The sequence below is a fragment of the Taudactylus pleione genome, unplaced genomic scaffold (assembly GCF_031769625.1).
Source record: "Taudactylus pleione unplaced genomic scaffold, aTauple2 ptg000533l, whole genome shotgun sequence".
NCBI lineage: Eukaryota > Metazoa > Chordata > Amphibia > Anura > Myobatrachidae > Taudactylus > Taudactylus pleione.
Window position 1 is genome coordinate 3,053,260 of NW_028284935.1, and position 16,288 is coordinate 3,069,547.

Below are 16,288 nucleotides of genomic sequence, written 5' to 3' on the forward strand. Positions count from 1 at the left end.
GAACTTCGTTTTTCATGTTTCTTTTTCAATGGCATTTCATGGAGCTTTTCACAGAGGGCCTTTTCACCCTTGTTTGCTTTGCATATTTTTGTTATTGAGGATTCCTTATGGTGTAAGTTACAGCGTTCCAAGACTGACCAGTTGGGCAGAGGTCATTGGGTTTCTATGTGAGGTTGACCAGATGCTCAGATTTGTCTTCTTCTTACATGCTGCATAGACCTAAGGTTTCGGGGACTTGGCTGATGCATCTGGATGCTTCACCAGTCACCAGATATCATATTGGCTGGATCTTGAAACTCTGTATTTTGGCCCTTGGTCTATCTCCGTTCTAGTTTGATATGCACTCTTCTCGTATTGATGCGGGCACAGCTGCTGTTGCAGCTGTTTTGTCCATTTTGGAGATTTGTGCACTCAGCAAATCTAATGTGTACAAAAAGTACATTAGATTTCAATAGCATAAGCCTGTCCTAACTTGAGGGCTAGCCACTTGCTGCCTTTGTTGTAGGTCCGTGAGGAATTTTGTTTTTTACTGCTGGTTTTTTAGCTTCCATCTTCATTCCTTCCAGGCAGGTTTTTTTTGTGTTTTGACTCAAGGTCAAGTTATGAGGACAAATTATTGCACTCCCGTTCCCCTTCCTTTTCTGCTTCTGTTCACTTTGGTTTCATGTTTGAGTTGTTTTTAGTTGATTCTGTTTGGTTTTGTGTTGTGTTTTTTTTATAGTGGGGTTTATTCTATTTGCGTTGCCAGTTTTTCATTTTGTGTTGTTCTTCTTTACAGGGTATTGTGTTGATGATAGTTTTATTTGGGTGCTAGGCCATTCCTACATACTGTATATTGGGCAGCTTAGTCTCCTGCTGCAATTTATTTTGAGTGGTTCCCTGTGTTTTATTTCTTTAATTAGATATGGTGCAAGGGAACGCGCTGGGATTCCTTTCAGGAGGTTTTGGATCGTTCTGAGATTTCCTTTGTTTTTTTCTCTTTTGTTGCTTGTATATTCGGGTGGCAATGACCTCTTATCCAGCTTGTCCTTGGATTTGAGAGCTTCCATCTAATGGGAGTTGGAAAGCTTGTTGAAGAAGTGGCCCTTTTGTCGGGTTTTTTAGTCCAACATCATTCCCTGGCAATTGCAGCGTGGTGCTGGTAATAACATGGCCAATGATTTGGCAAGGAGAAGAATGAACTGGTGAGGAGGAGAGTGGGTTGCACCTTTGAGAGATTTGTGAGCATGGTCATTAGTCATCCGTTGATCAGGTTTCGTAATGCACATCTTTATAGGCTGGATGGTGTGCACCTTACTGATGACGGGATATTGTTATTTGTCCAGGATTTCTTTTAGGCTTGAGTAGGTTGTTTTTATGGAGGTGGCTGCGGTTCCATAAGGGAACCTTAGCTGGCGGGAAAGAATGATAGTTGTAGCGCTTATTGAGTTTGTGCCCTGAGGTGCTCTCCCCACCAACACATGAGTCCAAGTGGGCTTCTTCTGCCATTCATAGGGGAGTTTCGACGCCTTAATTTTTTGTTGATGGGCTGGCAGTTGGCGGCCATTTGATTTTAATTCTCTTGAACGGGATGGCAGTTGGCCCCCTAGTTTGATTGCTGTTGATGGGCTGGCAGCTGGCCCCCATCTGAGTTCTATTTATATTGATGTTATGGGATGGCAGCTGGCCTCCTTTTATATTTTTGAGTTAGTACTCTTTTATACTGCCTTTGGGCTGTTCTTTCTTCACCACTATACCTTTTCCCCTTTTCTTAAATAAATAAAAGCTGACCCCTATCCCTGCCAATTAAGTAATGATCAGGCTCATGAGACTGGTCTGGAGGAGTGCCTGGGAAATTGAAAATAACAAGTCATAGGGCCGTATTTATTACAATCCGCATTTTGGTTGTAGTGTGATATTTTTGCCTAAATTTACATTGCAAATTTAGGAAATATTACAGGGATTTATTAAAAATCCCATGCAGGGACAGAGCTTGCAATATAGCTCTGTCCCTGCGAATCCCCTCCACAGTCTTCTCACTGTATTTTTTGCAAAAATTACAGTGAGAAGGTGTCCGAGCATGTGCCGCTGCTGACTCACCAACCCCTCACGACTGCAGCACCCCCCACGACCCCCAACCCACCTTCACCTCACTTACACTTTCCTAGGTAATCAGTACTCTGGTGATGTCCTCTGGGGCTCCAGTCAGCTGGTCACCTGGTTCATGCACTGTGAACCCAGTCAGCTGCTCAATGCAACAGCTGACCAGGGTCACAGTGCAGCAGCCAGGAGACCAGCTGACCGGAGCCCCGATCACCAGTCACTGGATGTAGGTAAGTGTTTTTTTGTCTACTTTTAAACTACTTTTTTTTTACAGTAATCGGCTTGTGGTCTGTTTAGACCAAACAGCTGATCACTGCGGCCTGGCTCCTGTCTCTGCTCTGCCTGTTAGAGCATAGCAGAGCAGTAGTCAGGGAACTGGGGGAAACTGTGGATAATGCCATCTCCAGGTGGCATTATTACCACAGGGATTACCCCGGTATTTTTTAACATTATATTTTTAATAAATCTCAGGCAGATTGCATTTCTCATTATAAGTATGGGAAATGCAATCTGCATACTAAAAATATGCAAATTAAAGGGCACAGAGTAGGTATTCATTAAAACTACTCTAATTACATTTTAATAAATTTATGTGATATTAAAATAATGTGAAAAGGGTGTGAAAACTCCCTTTTCCACAATTTGTTTGTAAAAATACATTTTGATAAATAGAGCCCATAGACACATGTACATGCATTAATGTTATCATGGATATTATATAAGTATCCTCCACCTAAAATTGTCTCAGACTCCACTGTCCTGGAACTACGCACAGGTTGAGTCTCCCATATCCAAAATGCTTGGGACCAGGGGTATTTTGGATATCAAAATATTCCGTATTTTGGAATATTTGCATAAAATAATGCAATATCTTGTGACTGGGCCCCAAATCTAAGCACAGAAAGCATTTATGTGTTATATAGATCTTATACACACAGCCTGATGGTAATTTTATACAATAGTTTTAATCATTTTGTGCCTTAAACAAAGTTTGTGTACATTGAACCATCAAAAAGCAAATGTTGCACGATCTCAGTCATGCTAAAAAAATTCTGTATTTCGGAATATTTGGATATGGGAGACTCAACCTGTATTAGCATTTTGTGACATTAATAATGCGGATCTCTGCTGGCTGAACACGAGAGGACAGCCTTTATACTTTTACATTAGTAAATACAATCCTTACTGTGATTTGTCAATCACATTTTTATTTTTTTAAAAATAGGGAAAAATAATTGCAATGTCAAAGTTAGCGGTTTATGATGTCTGTCGTGAGATCACTGAAGTTTTATTTTCAACTTGTTAGCATTGCTGATAATGGATGACGATATGTACTGAGGGCCTGATTCAGAGCCGCTCGTAAGCGGCCGCTCGTTCGCTCCGAGCGATGTTCGCACATCTCTGCATGCGTATGGGTTTTAGTACGCATGCGCGAACCAGTCAGTGCAGTTGAAAATCGTGTGCTTGCAAAATAGCGAGTGCCTGGTAATTTGAGTGACAGAATGAGGCGTTCGTGGGTGGTAACAGGGGAAGGTGCTTGAAAACGGGGAGTGGAGATCCGAACGCAGGCGTGCAAAAAAGGTCAAAACGGGAGTTTTAAGGGTGTGCATAATTAGTAAAGCATAGTCATCGACCACATCACTTGGTTGTCTTTTAGCCTGAACTGCTCGCATGATTGCGGTAGGAAAATCCAACCACAAGCACTGCGAGCAGTTCATACGCCTTTCGATGTACTCGATTAATTAAATAAATAGCGGAGATGACGTAGGATGCGAGCGGCTAGGGGGCGTTTTTTCCAAAATAGTGAGCGCATGTTTCGTTTGCTCGTTCAGACATAGAGGCGTCAACAGACCGCAAAGAGCAAGCGCTCAATTTAAATAGCCAGCCCCTTTTTCTGAACGAGCGAGCGCAAATAGCGTCCGGCTCTGAATCAGGCCCTGAGTTTCCTGTCACCACAACCAACCTTTCACAGGTAAATAACTGTATCATTTTCCCAACATCATGATAGAGAATTACTCTTCCTGTGTCACATTGTGACATCGCTATCAATCAGCTTATTGACAGTATAGATGTCATTCATTCGGTGATTGGAAAGGATATGTCATTTTCCACACATCACTGTACAGGGTGCAGGGGATTACAGCTTGATATAGGCGAAGGCAGCCTCTAATATGTTTGGTCAAGGAGCGTATTAATAATGGGTGCAAGGTGGGCAGAGCACACGGGCCCCTGGCTCCAGGGGGCCCGCACCGCACACCCTGCACCCATACTTTTTTTCTCATACTTACCTCTTTAATGTCATACCGAGTAGCGCTGCTGAAAATGCCTGGGAAATGGCCGCCGTGCCATTTTCCCGATGAACTGCTCATACGCACTAGATTCCAGGCACACTCTAGTACCTGGAGTTTACTGCTGCTGTTAGTTTACTGACGGCAGCCAGGGAGAGAGTCATTAGTCGTTTAACATGTAGTGGGTTAGCTGTTGTGAAACTACAATTCCCAGCATGCCCAAGACTTGGTTGTACCTGTCTAATTGACTCAAATAAGTGAAATAGCAAATACAGGCTTATGAGGAGATCGATAGAAATGAATCTTCTTACTGAGCACCATTACTGCACTATTGTACATTTTCCTCTCCCTGAGGTACTTGTTCCCACAAAAGTGATCGGCCTCCTCAAGTAGAAAACTTCTGATTGAAAGAAAAAGTTTATTATGATGTGCCTCTGTCAGGTACATGTAATACCTACGTTACGTTTTAATATGTTATGTTGGAGGTATAGATGTGCGCAGGACCATTTTTGCTGGTTTTGGTTCTAATTTGTCGGCCGGTTTTGGTCTTGTCAAACCGCCGTGACTGGTTTTGGTTTTGTAATTGTTTCCAAAAATGTACAAAAAAAGCTAAAAACTAGAGATGTTCGGTTTTACTCGGATTTGACTCTTTTCGACAAAATTATCACAAGTTCGGATTAGTTCAGATTTATTTTATTGGCTATCCAAAACACGTGATAGCCGATAGCCAATAAAATGCCATTTTTGAGATCCGAACATATCCGAGTAAAACCGAGTAAAACCGAACCCGCACATCTCTACTAAAAACACATAATTGGAGCCTTTTTTTGTTCCTACAGTATTATTGACCTCAATAACATTAATTTCTAGTCATTTCCAGTAAATTTTGACCACCTCACACCTCACTGCGGCAATTCAAAGGGGTTTTATTTTATCATGTACATGAATATTAAGTTATTAACGCACAGGAGTACAGAACACATAGGTTGTGCAACTTAAAATAATCGATTTTTTCAACCTTTTCTTCTTTTTTACCGTTTTTGCAACTGACAGTAACAATATACAATGTAGTGCTGCTTGTGAACAGCCAATTTAGATGGATACAGCACAGTCAATTTACAGCAGAGTACAGTGCAGCATACAGCAGCTTGCCTCTATACACACTGACTATACAGAGCACAACCACTTGTAATGAGTCTGGAGTCTGAACACAGCACAGCCAAATTACAGCAGAGTACAGCACAGTATATAGAAGCTTGCCCCTATGCACATTGACTATACAGAGCACATCTTTTGAGTCTGGAGTCTGGACACAGCACAGCCAATACAGCAGAGTACAGCGCAGCATGCCCCTGTACACATTGACTATACAGAACACAGCTTGTGAGTCTGGACACAGCACAACCAATACAGCAGAGTACAGCACAGCAAACAGCAATATGCCCCTATATACATTGACTATACAGAGCACAGCTTGTGAGTCTGGAGTCTGGATACAGCACAGTCAATACAGCAGAGTACAGCAAAGCATACAACAGTGTGCCTGAGAGTGAAATGGCGACGAGTCCTGGCCACAACACCTTATTTAGAATCTAAAACCAACAAGTATCCAATGCCAAGAGGATGACGTTGTGCCTTGAAGTGGAATCCGAGTCTGGAGGGAAGACCCGAGCCGCCGCTCAGATTGACTCGGATGCCGGAAGTTTGGACACGTTTGGATTACAGGTAATCCAAACCGCTCATCTTTAATTACAATATTTTCTACAAGGTCAGACTAACAGTGGGGCCAATGGGACTAAAGCACTAGGCCTCCCCGAAAAAATTAGGGTTGTGAACTGACCTCTGTGCTTTAATTTTTGGATCTGGATTCGGATTTCTGGAGAACTGAACAGCACATCTCTAATAAAAATAGACCCATCATCATGACAATGTGAGGCTGACCTGCCACATTTTCAGCCATACTGTATATCATAAGTAGTAAAATTGTATTTCTATGTTCCTTGCAAAAGTGAGGCAATTGTTATACTTTTATGTACTTAGTAAGACATTGGGGCTGATAGTGTATAGGATGTACACACAGCACTGGCCACACCCACACAGCACAGTTCACACCCACACAGCACTGGTCACACCCACATTGCACTGACTACACCCACGCAGAACCGGTCACACCTCCTCCACTTCTCACAATAGACAAGTGAACAGACCCAGGTAAATGTTGCTCTTAATGCAGCCCTGATTTTGTGTTTATCCTTTCTTTTTTGAGGCGTCAAGATTCAAGAACACTAGACCACCAGATACTCCATCTGGTTTCATCCCATTGGACTCTTTCTCTACTTGAGCCATGCAAGACTAACACTGTTTACATGGTTATTCATTTTGACACACTGTTGGCACCGCATATATACACAATCGAGTCACATTATTATGACCACCAGCTACTAGCCAGAGTAACCACTGTGTGCAGCACAGATAGCAGCTAGACGTGCTGGGAGTGACTCAATAAGGTGGTGGTAGGTTGGCACAGATATCTGGAGCCATGCTGACTGCAGTGCATCCCACAGCTGCTGGAGGGTATGTGGTGGAGTATCCATAGAGTGAACACAACGATCGTGGTGGTCCCACAGATGCTCAATGGGGTTCAAGTCCGAGGAATTAGCGGGCCAGGGAGGTACTTGGAAGTCTTGGTCATGCTCGTCCAACCACTGTCGGACATTTCTAGCCATGTGACATGTTGCATTGTCTTGCTGGAAGATCCCATTCACCTCAGGGAAGACAATCTCGACTCAACTCGACTGTGCATATCTCCACAAAAAGGCATGATGTACAGAACAGCACTTCCTGTTTCGGGACCAGAAGTGATGCAGGCACTGGCGCCGAGCCTGGAAAGGCAATTTCTGGGCATTTTTCATTGGCTGTGACAAGGTAAGCACCTGTACATTGTATCTTGTTGCTGTATACCCTAATGATGGACTAAATGATCCATAACATCGAAAAAGCAGGACTGTTTGGATATTTGTTTAACAGTTTTTAAAGTGCATAAAGGCATGTTGCATTTCGCAATGGAGTGCTGCTATACTGTACATATAAAAATGTATTGTTTGATCTGGTTCTACAGTACTACAGTATTTAGCCAGTGCCATTAATCAACTGACGTTTCTTGCAACTGTTTTATGATCCCCGGAAGGCATGCCTCCCTTTATATAGAATGTATATATGACTAATGAAGACACTCTAGAGCCACCATCGTGCACCAATTCCCAGAAAAACTAACCTTTCCATACAATGAATGTGTAATTTACATTCTCTTCTTCAATCCGTTTTATATTCATCAAGGTATCACCTCAATGTATAGACTGCAATCTAACAATCAGCAGAGAAAGGAGTTATGTTGACCCATTTGTTATATATTGACTTTGTCTTTCATCAAGGTGTAATCTATTTCCTCTATTAGTAAAATCCACAGTAATGTTCTTAATTGAATAAGTTATGAGATTTCAGGTAAATGACAGATGCATTGAAGGTGCTGTTATATGTACAACATGCAGGTTATAGACAGTCTATATATGGATAAAGTGGAGAGAGACAATGTACCAACCAATCAGCTCCTAACTGTCATTTTTCAAGCACATCCTGTAAAATGATGACAGTTAATTTTGCAAGTTCCCATGTGCACCTCATGCCATGTTGATGGCTACGATGAGCCACTCCGGAACAGCAGATTGCCGCCATCATGGAGAATTGAACCAGACCCTAAAACTCCACGGTTGGAACTTTGACATGTACAGTTATCATAAAACTTTTTAAAGGGCATTATTTCCAAATTGCTCCTATAATGTGTATCTTGAAAATCTCCCTAGGGCTTTCCATTAAAGGGTTAATACAGATTTGAACGCACACCTGTCTGCAAATGAAGAGGCAAAACTGTACTGTTTTCATGCGTTGGTTCGAATAAAGGGGTTGGATATGGGATGCCAGGACTCTGGATCCCGGCGGTCAGAATCTCAACGCCAGCATCGCTACAGCGTAGGATAACGACACCTGTCGGTCAGTATCCCAACCCTCCCCCTATGCCTACCCCTAAACCTGCCTTCCTGGTGCCTAAACCTAACCTCCTCCAGCCAGTGCCTTAACCTAACCTCCCCCTCCCTGCCCTCTAAACCTAATCCTCCCCCATTAGTGCCCAAACCTAACCCTCCCCCTAGTGCCTCACCTTAACCCCTAACCCTGATGCTAAACCTCACCCTAACCCCACTACTTACCTTCAGGATGTCAGCGGTTAGGATGCCAGCGGTCAGGATGCCAGTACTGGGATTTTGAAGGTGTCGCGATTCTGGCATCAGCATTCTGAGCGATGGAATCCCCGCGGTTGGTATTATGACCACATCCCAAACATAGGGCTATGCAAAACTAGACAAAAGTGTAAAAACGCCAATCAGGCATATCAATTAAGCAGATACAATTAAGCAGGATACTGTAACTCCCACTAGCTGATTTCTGATGTACGAATAACGGATGGACGGACTACAAAAAACACACGGCTCTATATATGGGTGAATATACGCATTTATTTCCATGCACCCGAATGCAGGAGCACACTGTACACAGATGATATTGGCCTTCAATCCTGCATCAGGCCTTTTATTGTTAGCTACAGTAAGCAAATCTCCTCAACTCAACTCTCTACTGTGCTTCCTGCAAACACTCTTTAGACGCATTAAAAAATATTAAATAAAATGACACATATAACATTTAAAGCTTGGAAGCCTTTTAGCTCTGCAGTCTGGTTCCTGGGCGCAGAAACAGATTGCTCTTTAATGTGTTTGTGATTGAAATTAGATATTGTATATTTAGCCTAAAAACAATAATTCATTCGCAGCTTTTCTTCTATATTTTCAATAAAATGAGCCGGCGCTGACAGTGAAAACAGTGACTGACTGCGTAAATATTGCTACTCGTCGTAAATGTTTTAATCAAACAAGCAATACATCTTCTCTCCGGAGAATATATATTTTCCACTTGCTTGACATTTTCATCCTCTAGCACATTGTTTTTTAAACACTGTAATATAATTATCTGTATACATAGATCTTCTGCAAATTTATTCTGAAATAACCATCATGGGTTTATTTTTCCACCCTGACTTTTTACTACTTTTTCTTTCCCTTCCTAAGCTGATCTACTATAATATCCATTCTGAGATGATGTGAATATGGTCTCAAAAGACAGAATGGTAGGGCCAGCAAAGATAAAGATTTTGCCTCTCCATTTGGCTTCCTGGCTTCTTTCCCTACACAGTAAATTTATGTTGTCAACTCCACGCATTTCGAGAGATAGAGAGAGACAGACTTAGAGATAGATAGAAAGACAGAGAGACAGACACAGACATAGAGAGACATAGAGTTAGAGCTTTAGAAAAAGAAAGAGAAAGACAAACATACAGAGAGAGGAATGGACAAAAAAATATAAAGAGGGGGATAGACAGACATAGAGAGGAAAAGACAGACAAACAAAGATAGAGATGGACAAACAAATATAAAAAGGGGGATAGACAGATATAGAGAAAGACAAACATAGAGAGGGAAAGACAGACATACAAGGAGAGAGAGAGGGACAAACAAATATAAAGAGGGGGATAGACAGACATAGAGAAAGACAGACATAGAGAAAGACAGACATAGAGAGGGAGAGACAGCGAGAAAGACAGAGAAACATAGAGAGACATACATAAAGATAAATAGATAGTTAGAGAGGTGCAGACATAGAGCAAGAGCTAGAGACAGAGAAAGACAGACATACAGAGAGAGACAGACAAACAAATATAAAGAGGGAGATAGACAGACATAGAGAGTGAGAGACATGGAGAGAGAAAGACAGAGAGACAAACATAGAGAGAGAGAGACAAAGAGAGACAGAGAGAGAGGTGAAGACACAGAGTAAGAGCTAGAGACAGAGAGAGAGAAAACCAGACATACAGAGAGAGACAGACAAACAAACATAAAGAGGGAGAAAGACAGACATAGAGAGAGACAGACATAGAGAGGGAGTTACATGGAGAGAGAAATACAGAGAGACATAAAGAGAGGAAGACATAGAGAGATAGAGAGATACAGAGAGAGACAGATAAAGAAAGAGAAGCACAAACATATAGAGACATAGAGTAAGAGCTAGAGAGTAAGAGCAGGGATGTACTAAACATCACATTTTGGATTAGTACATCCCGCCACTTATCAGGTGCATACTGGCATTAATAACGCTGATATGTACTTAGATTTGCAAATAAAATTGCAAAGGTCAACTCTTTCGTAAAGATCTGTCCTTGCGATTAAAGGATTTCCAGGTCTATGACCCAGAAATCTCTGGGGCAACTCTGTACATGCATCGTATGACGTGTGCACCACGGGGAACACTGAGAGGGATCCAATTGGATCCCTCCCAGGGTGCAATGCGAAGAGAAGCCCATAGGCTTCTATTGGGCAGTGTCATCTATAGATGGCATTGCCCACTGGGTCCAAGCTCCAGAATGTAACGCATTCTGGAGCTTGGTATATATGAAGAATGTATATAGAAATTTCGGGCTGCATTTTCCCTGTAGTACATCCAGCCCATAGAGAGAAAGACAGACATACAGTAAAGAGAGAAAGAGACAGACTTAGAGGGAGAGAAACAGAGAGACATGAAAAGATTTCAATATTTATTCATCCTCTTTAGGTTCTGATTTACACTTTTCCATCTCTCTTGTGGATCGTTCCATCTTCTCGTTCTTCCCATGAATAAAAGACTGACTGGCGTTTCTTTAACTAAAAGCATTTGGAAAGGAGGTGCTGGGCTTGCTTACATTCATCACTGATGGGATGACAACAAATTTGCTGGTATTCAGCAAAGTTCATAACGTCGACATGAGCATGTCGACATGGTCAACATGTTAAACAGACATCATGCTGAAATTAGGCTAAACACAGAAAAAAAGAGATTTGCCCTCCAGCACACTGCAGCAAAAACAATACTTAAATCCTACATGATAATAGAGACTTAGAGGTATTGGTTACACATATTTGCAAATATATGGATAAGCGCCAGGCCAATCGTCAAGGCTCCTCTATACTGGCGTCCCTAATATTAAGGGGCTCACGTCCGAGAAGCAAGGCACCCCAAAAAAACTCCAATCAAGGGCCATTCCCAGGGCATCACACGAAAAAGGGAAAAAGGTGATAGTGAAGTATAAAGAAAAGATGTGTAAAGATAAATCATTAAGTGTTAATGAAATTATAAAGAATTAAAATGACATATATAATGTACAAACAAATAGAGAAGTAATAAAAGTACTCTATGTGAATTAAGTGGTGATGCCTTGAGAAAGGCCCGGTCAGAACCCCCCCGGGGGCCCCACTCCCAAACGCTCACCCCAAAATAATTATTGCTACATAATGGTAGCACCCACTCTGGGTCATATAATTACAATTGATGTACTGCATGATAACAGTACATATATAAGCTGAAAGCTAACTTACCTTGGAGGTACCCCAAAAAACCTCCTCATGGCACTATAAGCATCAGCACCTCCTCCTAATGCTGACTGCCTTCATGCCTCTCCAAACTTACAAAGAAAAATGGTAGTTGCTCAGATCATCTTAATTGCATAACACAGGTGCTTGTAAAGAGCGGGGTTTACTCTGAACACAGAAAAAAAGAGATTTGCCCTCCAGCACACTGCAGCAAAAACAATACTTAAATCCTACATGATAATAGAGAGTTAGAGGTATTGGTTACACATATTTGCAAATATATGGATAAGCACCAGGCCAATCGTCAAGACTCCTCTATACTGGCATCCCTAATATTAAGGGGCTCATGTCCGAGAAGCAAGGCACCCCAAAAAAACTCCAACCAAGGGCCATCCCCAGGGCATCACACGAAAAAGGGAAAAAGGTGATAGTGAAGTATAAAGAAAAGATGTGTAACGATAAATCAATGTGTTAATGAAATTATAAAGAATTAAAATTTTTCTTTGAAATTAGGCTAACCCTGATGCTACGGTAGCTCCAACACTAATGCTAACCCTAACCCTCACGTTTATCCGAACACTAAAGTCTAATGCTAATTTTCACTTAATCGATATCAACATTCTGGTGTCCACAAAGTGAATGGCGATAATGTGACTGCATAATGTGCTGAGAGTGTTTGGATAGTAAAAAGACGTAGATATTTTAGAAGAAATTATATTTTACATTTTTATTTTGATTATGGTATTTGTTTCTTACCCCCTGTGATTGATGGCTGCTACTATATGTACTGTACGAGATCATGAACGATAAGAGCATACCTGGTTAAAATAGCAAACAGTCATTGTATTGTCATCATATTGAAATTGTTGAAAGGTGAACACAGGGCCTTAAGATGGCCACACACTAGACCAACTTACTGTACATCCAAACATGTAACTAGTTGATTGGTTGGAATGAAAATCTGGTAATGTATGGGAGTAAATGACAATCAGCAATTTGCTCCCAAAATGCCGGAAAATGGACAAAAACTGTTGTTTGAACAAATTGTTTAGATCAAACATTTAACAAACTCTGTTTTCTGGCATTTAGGAGCAAATTGCTGATCACCAGTTACTCCCATACGTTACCAAATTTTCATTCCAACCAGACAACTAGTTGGATGGTTGGATGAAATCTAGTGCAGGGGTCAGGGAACTTTTTTACCTTTTACCCCAAAATATATTTAGATATGCCGACGTTACCCCCTTGATTTGAAAGGAAGGAAATCATATAGAAGGACCCCCATATAATGCCCCTGTAGTAGTGCCCCCATATAATGCCCCTGTAGTGCCGCTTGTACAAATAAAAAAAACAACACTTACCTTAATCCCCGCTCCTGCATCCGCCGCCGTCCTGTCCACCGGGCTGCTCCTCGGAACTATGGGAGAGATGTCATGACATAGTGCGCATGGAGAGAGGCGGAAGCTGGAGTTCAGAAGAGAACTCCAGCCTCCGGCTAACGCTGCGCTGCAGGGAAGGAGCCGGGCGCTCGCTGGTAATAACATCTGAGCGGGCGTCCGGCTTAGAGCCTCCCTGTGGCACAGCAGGGCATGCATATGAATCATTCTATATTATATAATGATTCATATACATGCCCGGCTGTCCGTCCATTATCCCCAGGAATTTCATTTTTACCCCATGTGGGGTAATTTACCCCTGTTCCCAGACCACTGGTCTAGTGTGTGGCCAGCTTAATTCAGCAGTGCCGATGGTCGTGAATCTGCGCAGGTGCCGGACCCGTACTGCAGTATGGGTCCTGCTTGTTCCCGCCCAGTCAATCACTGCCCGTCTGCTACCATTTGTGGGAGGGGGCGGCATCAGCCTCTGTTTCCCAAAACTGAGGCGTGTCTCCGCTGTTTGGGGGGGAGGGAAGAGGCCAGGATCTCCATCGGCTGATGGAGATTTCCTGGCCTCCTTGTTGTATCTGCGGCGGAGGGCTTGCATGACCGCATAGGCCACTTAGCTGGACAATGTTATTGCAGATTATCAGATGCTGCGTCCTTGGATGCAGCTTGGATAAGTAATACATGCAGGAGGCATGACGTCTTCTGCTACCATTACCAGAATGGCAAGGCCAGAATTGCAAAGCTGCTTGCGTGCAGCTTTGCAATACCGTCCTGTGCTGAATCAGGCCCATAGTATGTTATATTGTTTCACATACACTATCACTCCTGAGAGAGAGAACAGTCTTATCATCCAACTGTTGCATGGCAGTGTCCCATTCTGTATTCAATGAATCGGATTTTGTGCACTAAATATGCTTTCTAGTTAACTTTGTTGCTGTATTAAGCAAGACTAGTATATGATTAGGAATATCTACATAGACTTGCCAATTCTAAAGTGAAAACTATATGAAAATTATAAGGGGGAGATTTACCAAGCCTTGGAGAGAGATAACGTGGAGAAGTTGCCCAGAGCAACCAGTCACATCCAGTATCTAGCACAGTCTTTGAAATAACAGTTAGAAGCTGATTGGTTGCTTTGAGCAACTTCTCCACATTATCACTCTCCAAAGCTTGAAGCATCTCCCCCTAAAAGAGTTTTGTGTACCATATTTATTTTTGATATGCTGTGAAGGCAGCAGATACGTTGTTTTGGACATTTGCAAATAATAAAGTTCTTATATAAGTAAAAAAACAAAAACAAATGAACCACTGTCACTGCGAAGGTATGGAAAGAAATGCATTCGGTATGGGATCCCGGCTGCCGCATAACCGGCAGATCGATTCCCGGATGCGGCAGCCCGACAAAACAGCAGAGCCCGGCAGCGGAAGCCCGACAGTGCTGGAAATCCCAATCGTCCCTAAGGTAAGTATAAACTAAACTAACCAACCCCCTAACCCTCCTTAGGGGAGCCTAACCCTAACCCCCCCAAGTGCCTAACCCTAATCCACCCTCTAAGTGCCTAACCCTAACCCCCCCCTTCCCCGTTGCCTAAACCTAAGTCCCCCGGGGGGGTGCCTAACCCTAAGTCCCCCCCGGGGTTGTGCCAAACCCTAAGTCCCCACTAGGGTTGCCTAACCCTAACCCTCCCTCCCCCTATCCTAACCCTAACCCTCCCGGGGGGGTGCCTAGCCCTAATTCCCCCCCGGGTGCCCTAAACCTAACCCTCCCCCTCCGCGGCTGTCCGCTCACGGCGCCCGGCATCCCTTCGATTGAGATGCCGGGCGCCTGTCTCCCGGCGTCGGGAAAATGACAGGCGTCTAGATTTTAGAAGCCTGTCATTTAACCCTAGGCGGCATAGAGGATTCGGGAAGCTGGCGGTCAGGATTGTGGCCGCTGGCTTCTTAAACGTATCCCAAAGAAATATAGGATAGATGAGATTAAGTTCCAGTATCGGGTGTCCTGCTATCAGGCCCATGCACCGCTGTAGATTCTGTTATGTCCTTGGATTCCAGTTCCATCTCTGGCTATGGGAGAACACCCGGCCAGACCTCCTCTAGATCCTTTGCATCGTGATCAGAGGAAAAGAGAAACCTATGGTACAGTACAGTATATCTAATATAAATTGCTCGGAGAACGTTTTATGAATGTTATCTCTTATAAACTCTCCCCCTATATCTTAGGAGATATGTGGGTCAGTGTAGTAGTAACATTTCCCTTCTCTCAATGCTTAGAGATATCCTCAGCAGTGCAGGACGACTAAGAGCAGAATGTCTTCATTTAAAAAGGAAAGAATCAATTAAGATTGAACTCAGATAATGTAATAGGATGCACCCTCACTATGTATAAGATAATCTACAGTTGTTCATCTCTAGTGCGGAAATATTTGTACATTCTCAGATGAAATGTATTACATAGAGGTGCTATGGTAACTCACCCCTCCGCCAACCTCTCTCCTGCCTGTATCACCTCCGCCTAGTGCTGATGCTATGTAGAAAGGATCCATGTAGGGCACAGTGCACATGGGGGATGTGATGGCTGCAAACTATATCATTGCTCCTGTGTGTATACGACCCTGCATACCACACCGTCAAGCTCCTTGGTTTGACAACAGTGTTCGTGAGCTCAAGATAAGGAATGGGTATGAAATACCGCCGGCCGCATGGAAATCCCGATCGTGGATAGGTAAGTATCCACTAACCTAACCCCCCTAACCCTAACCCTCCTTAGGGCTGCCTAACCCTAACTTCCCCCCCAAGTGCCTAACCCTAATCCCCCCTCTAAGTGCCTAACCCTAACCACCCCCTTCCCCGCTACCTAAACCTAAGTCCCCCGGGGGGGTGCCTAACCCTAAGTCCCCACCGGGGGTGCCTAACCCTAACCCTCCCTCCCCCTAGCCTAACCCTAACCATCCTGGGGGGGTGCCTAACCCTATGTCCCCCCCGGGAGCCCTAAACCTAACCCTCCCCCCCGCGGCTGTCCGCTCGCGGC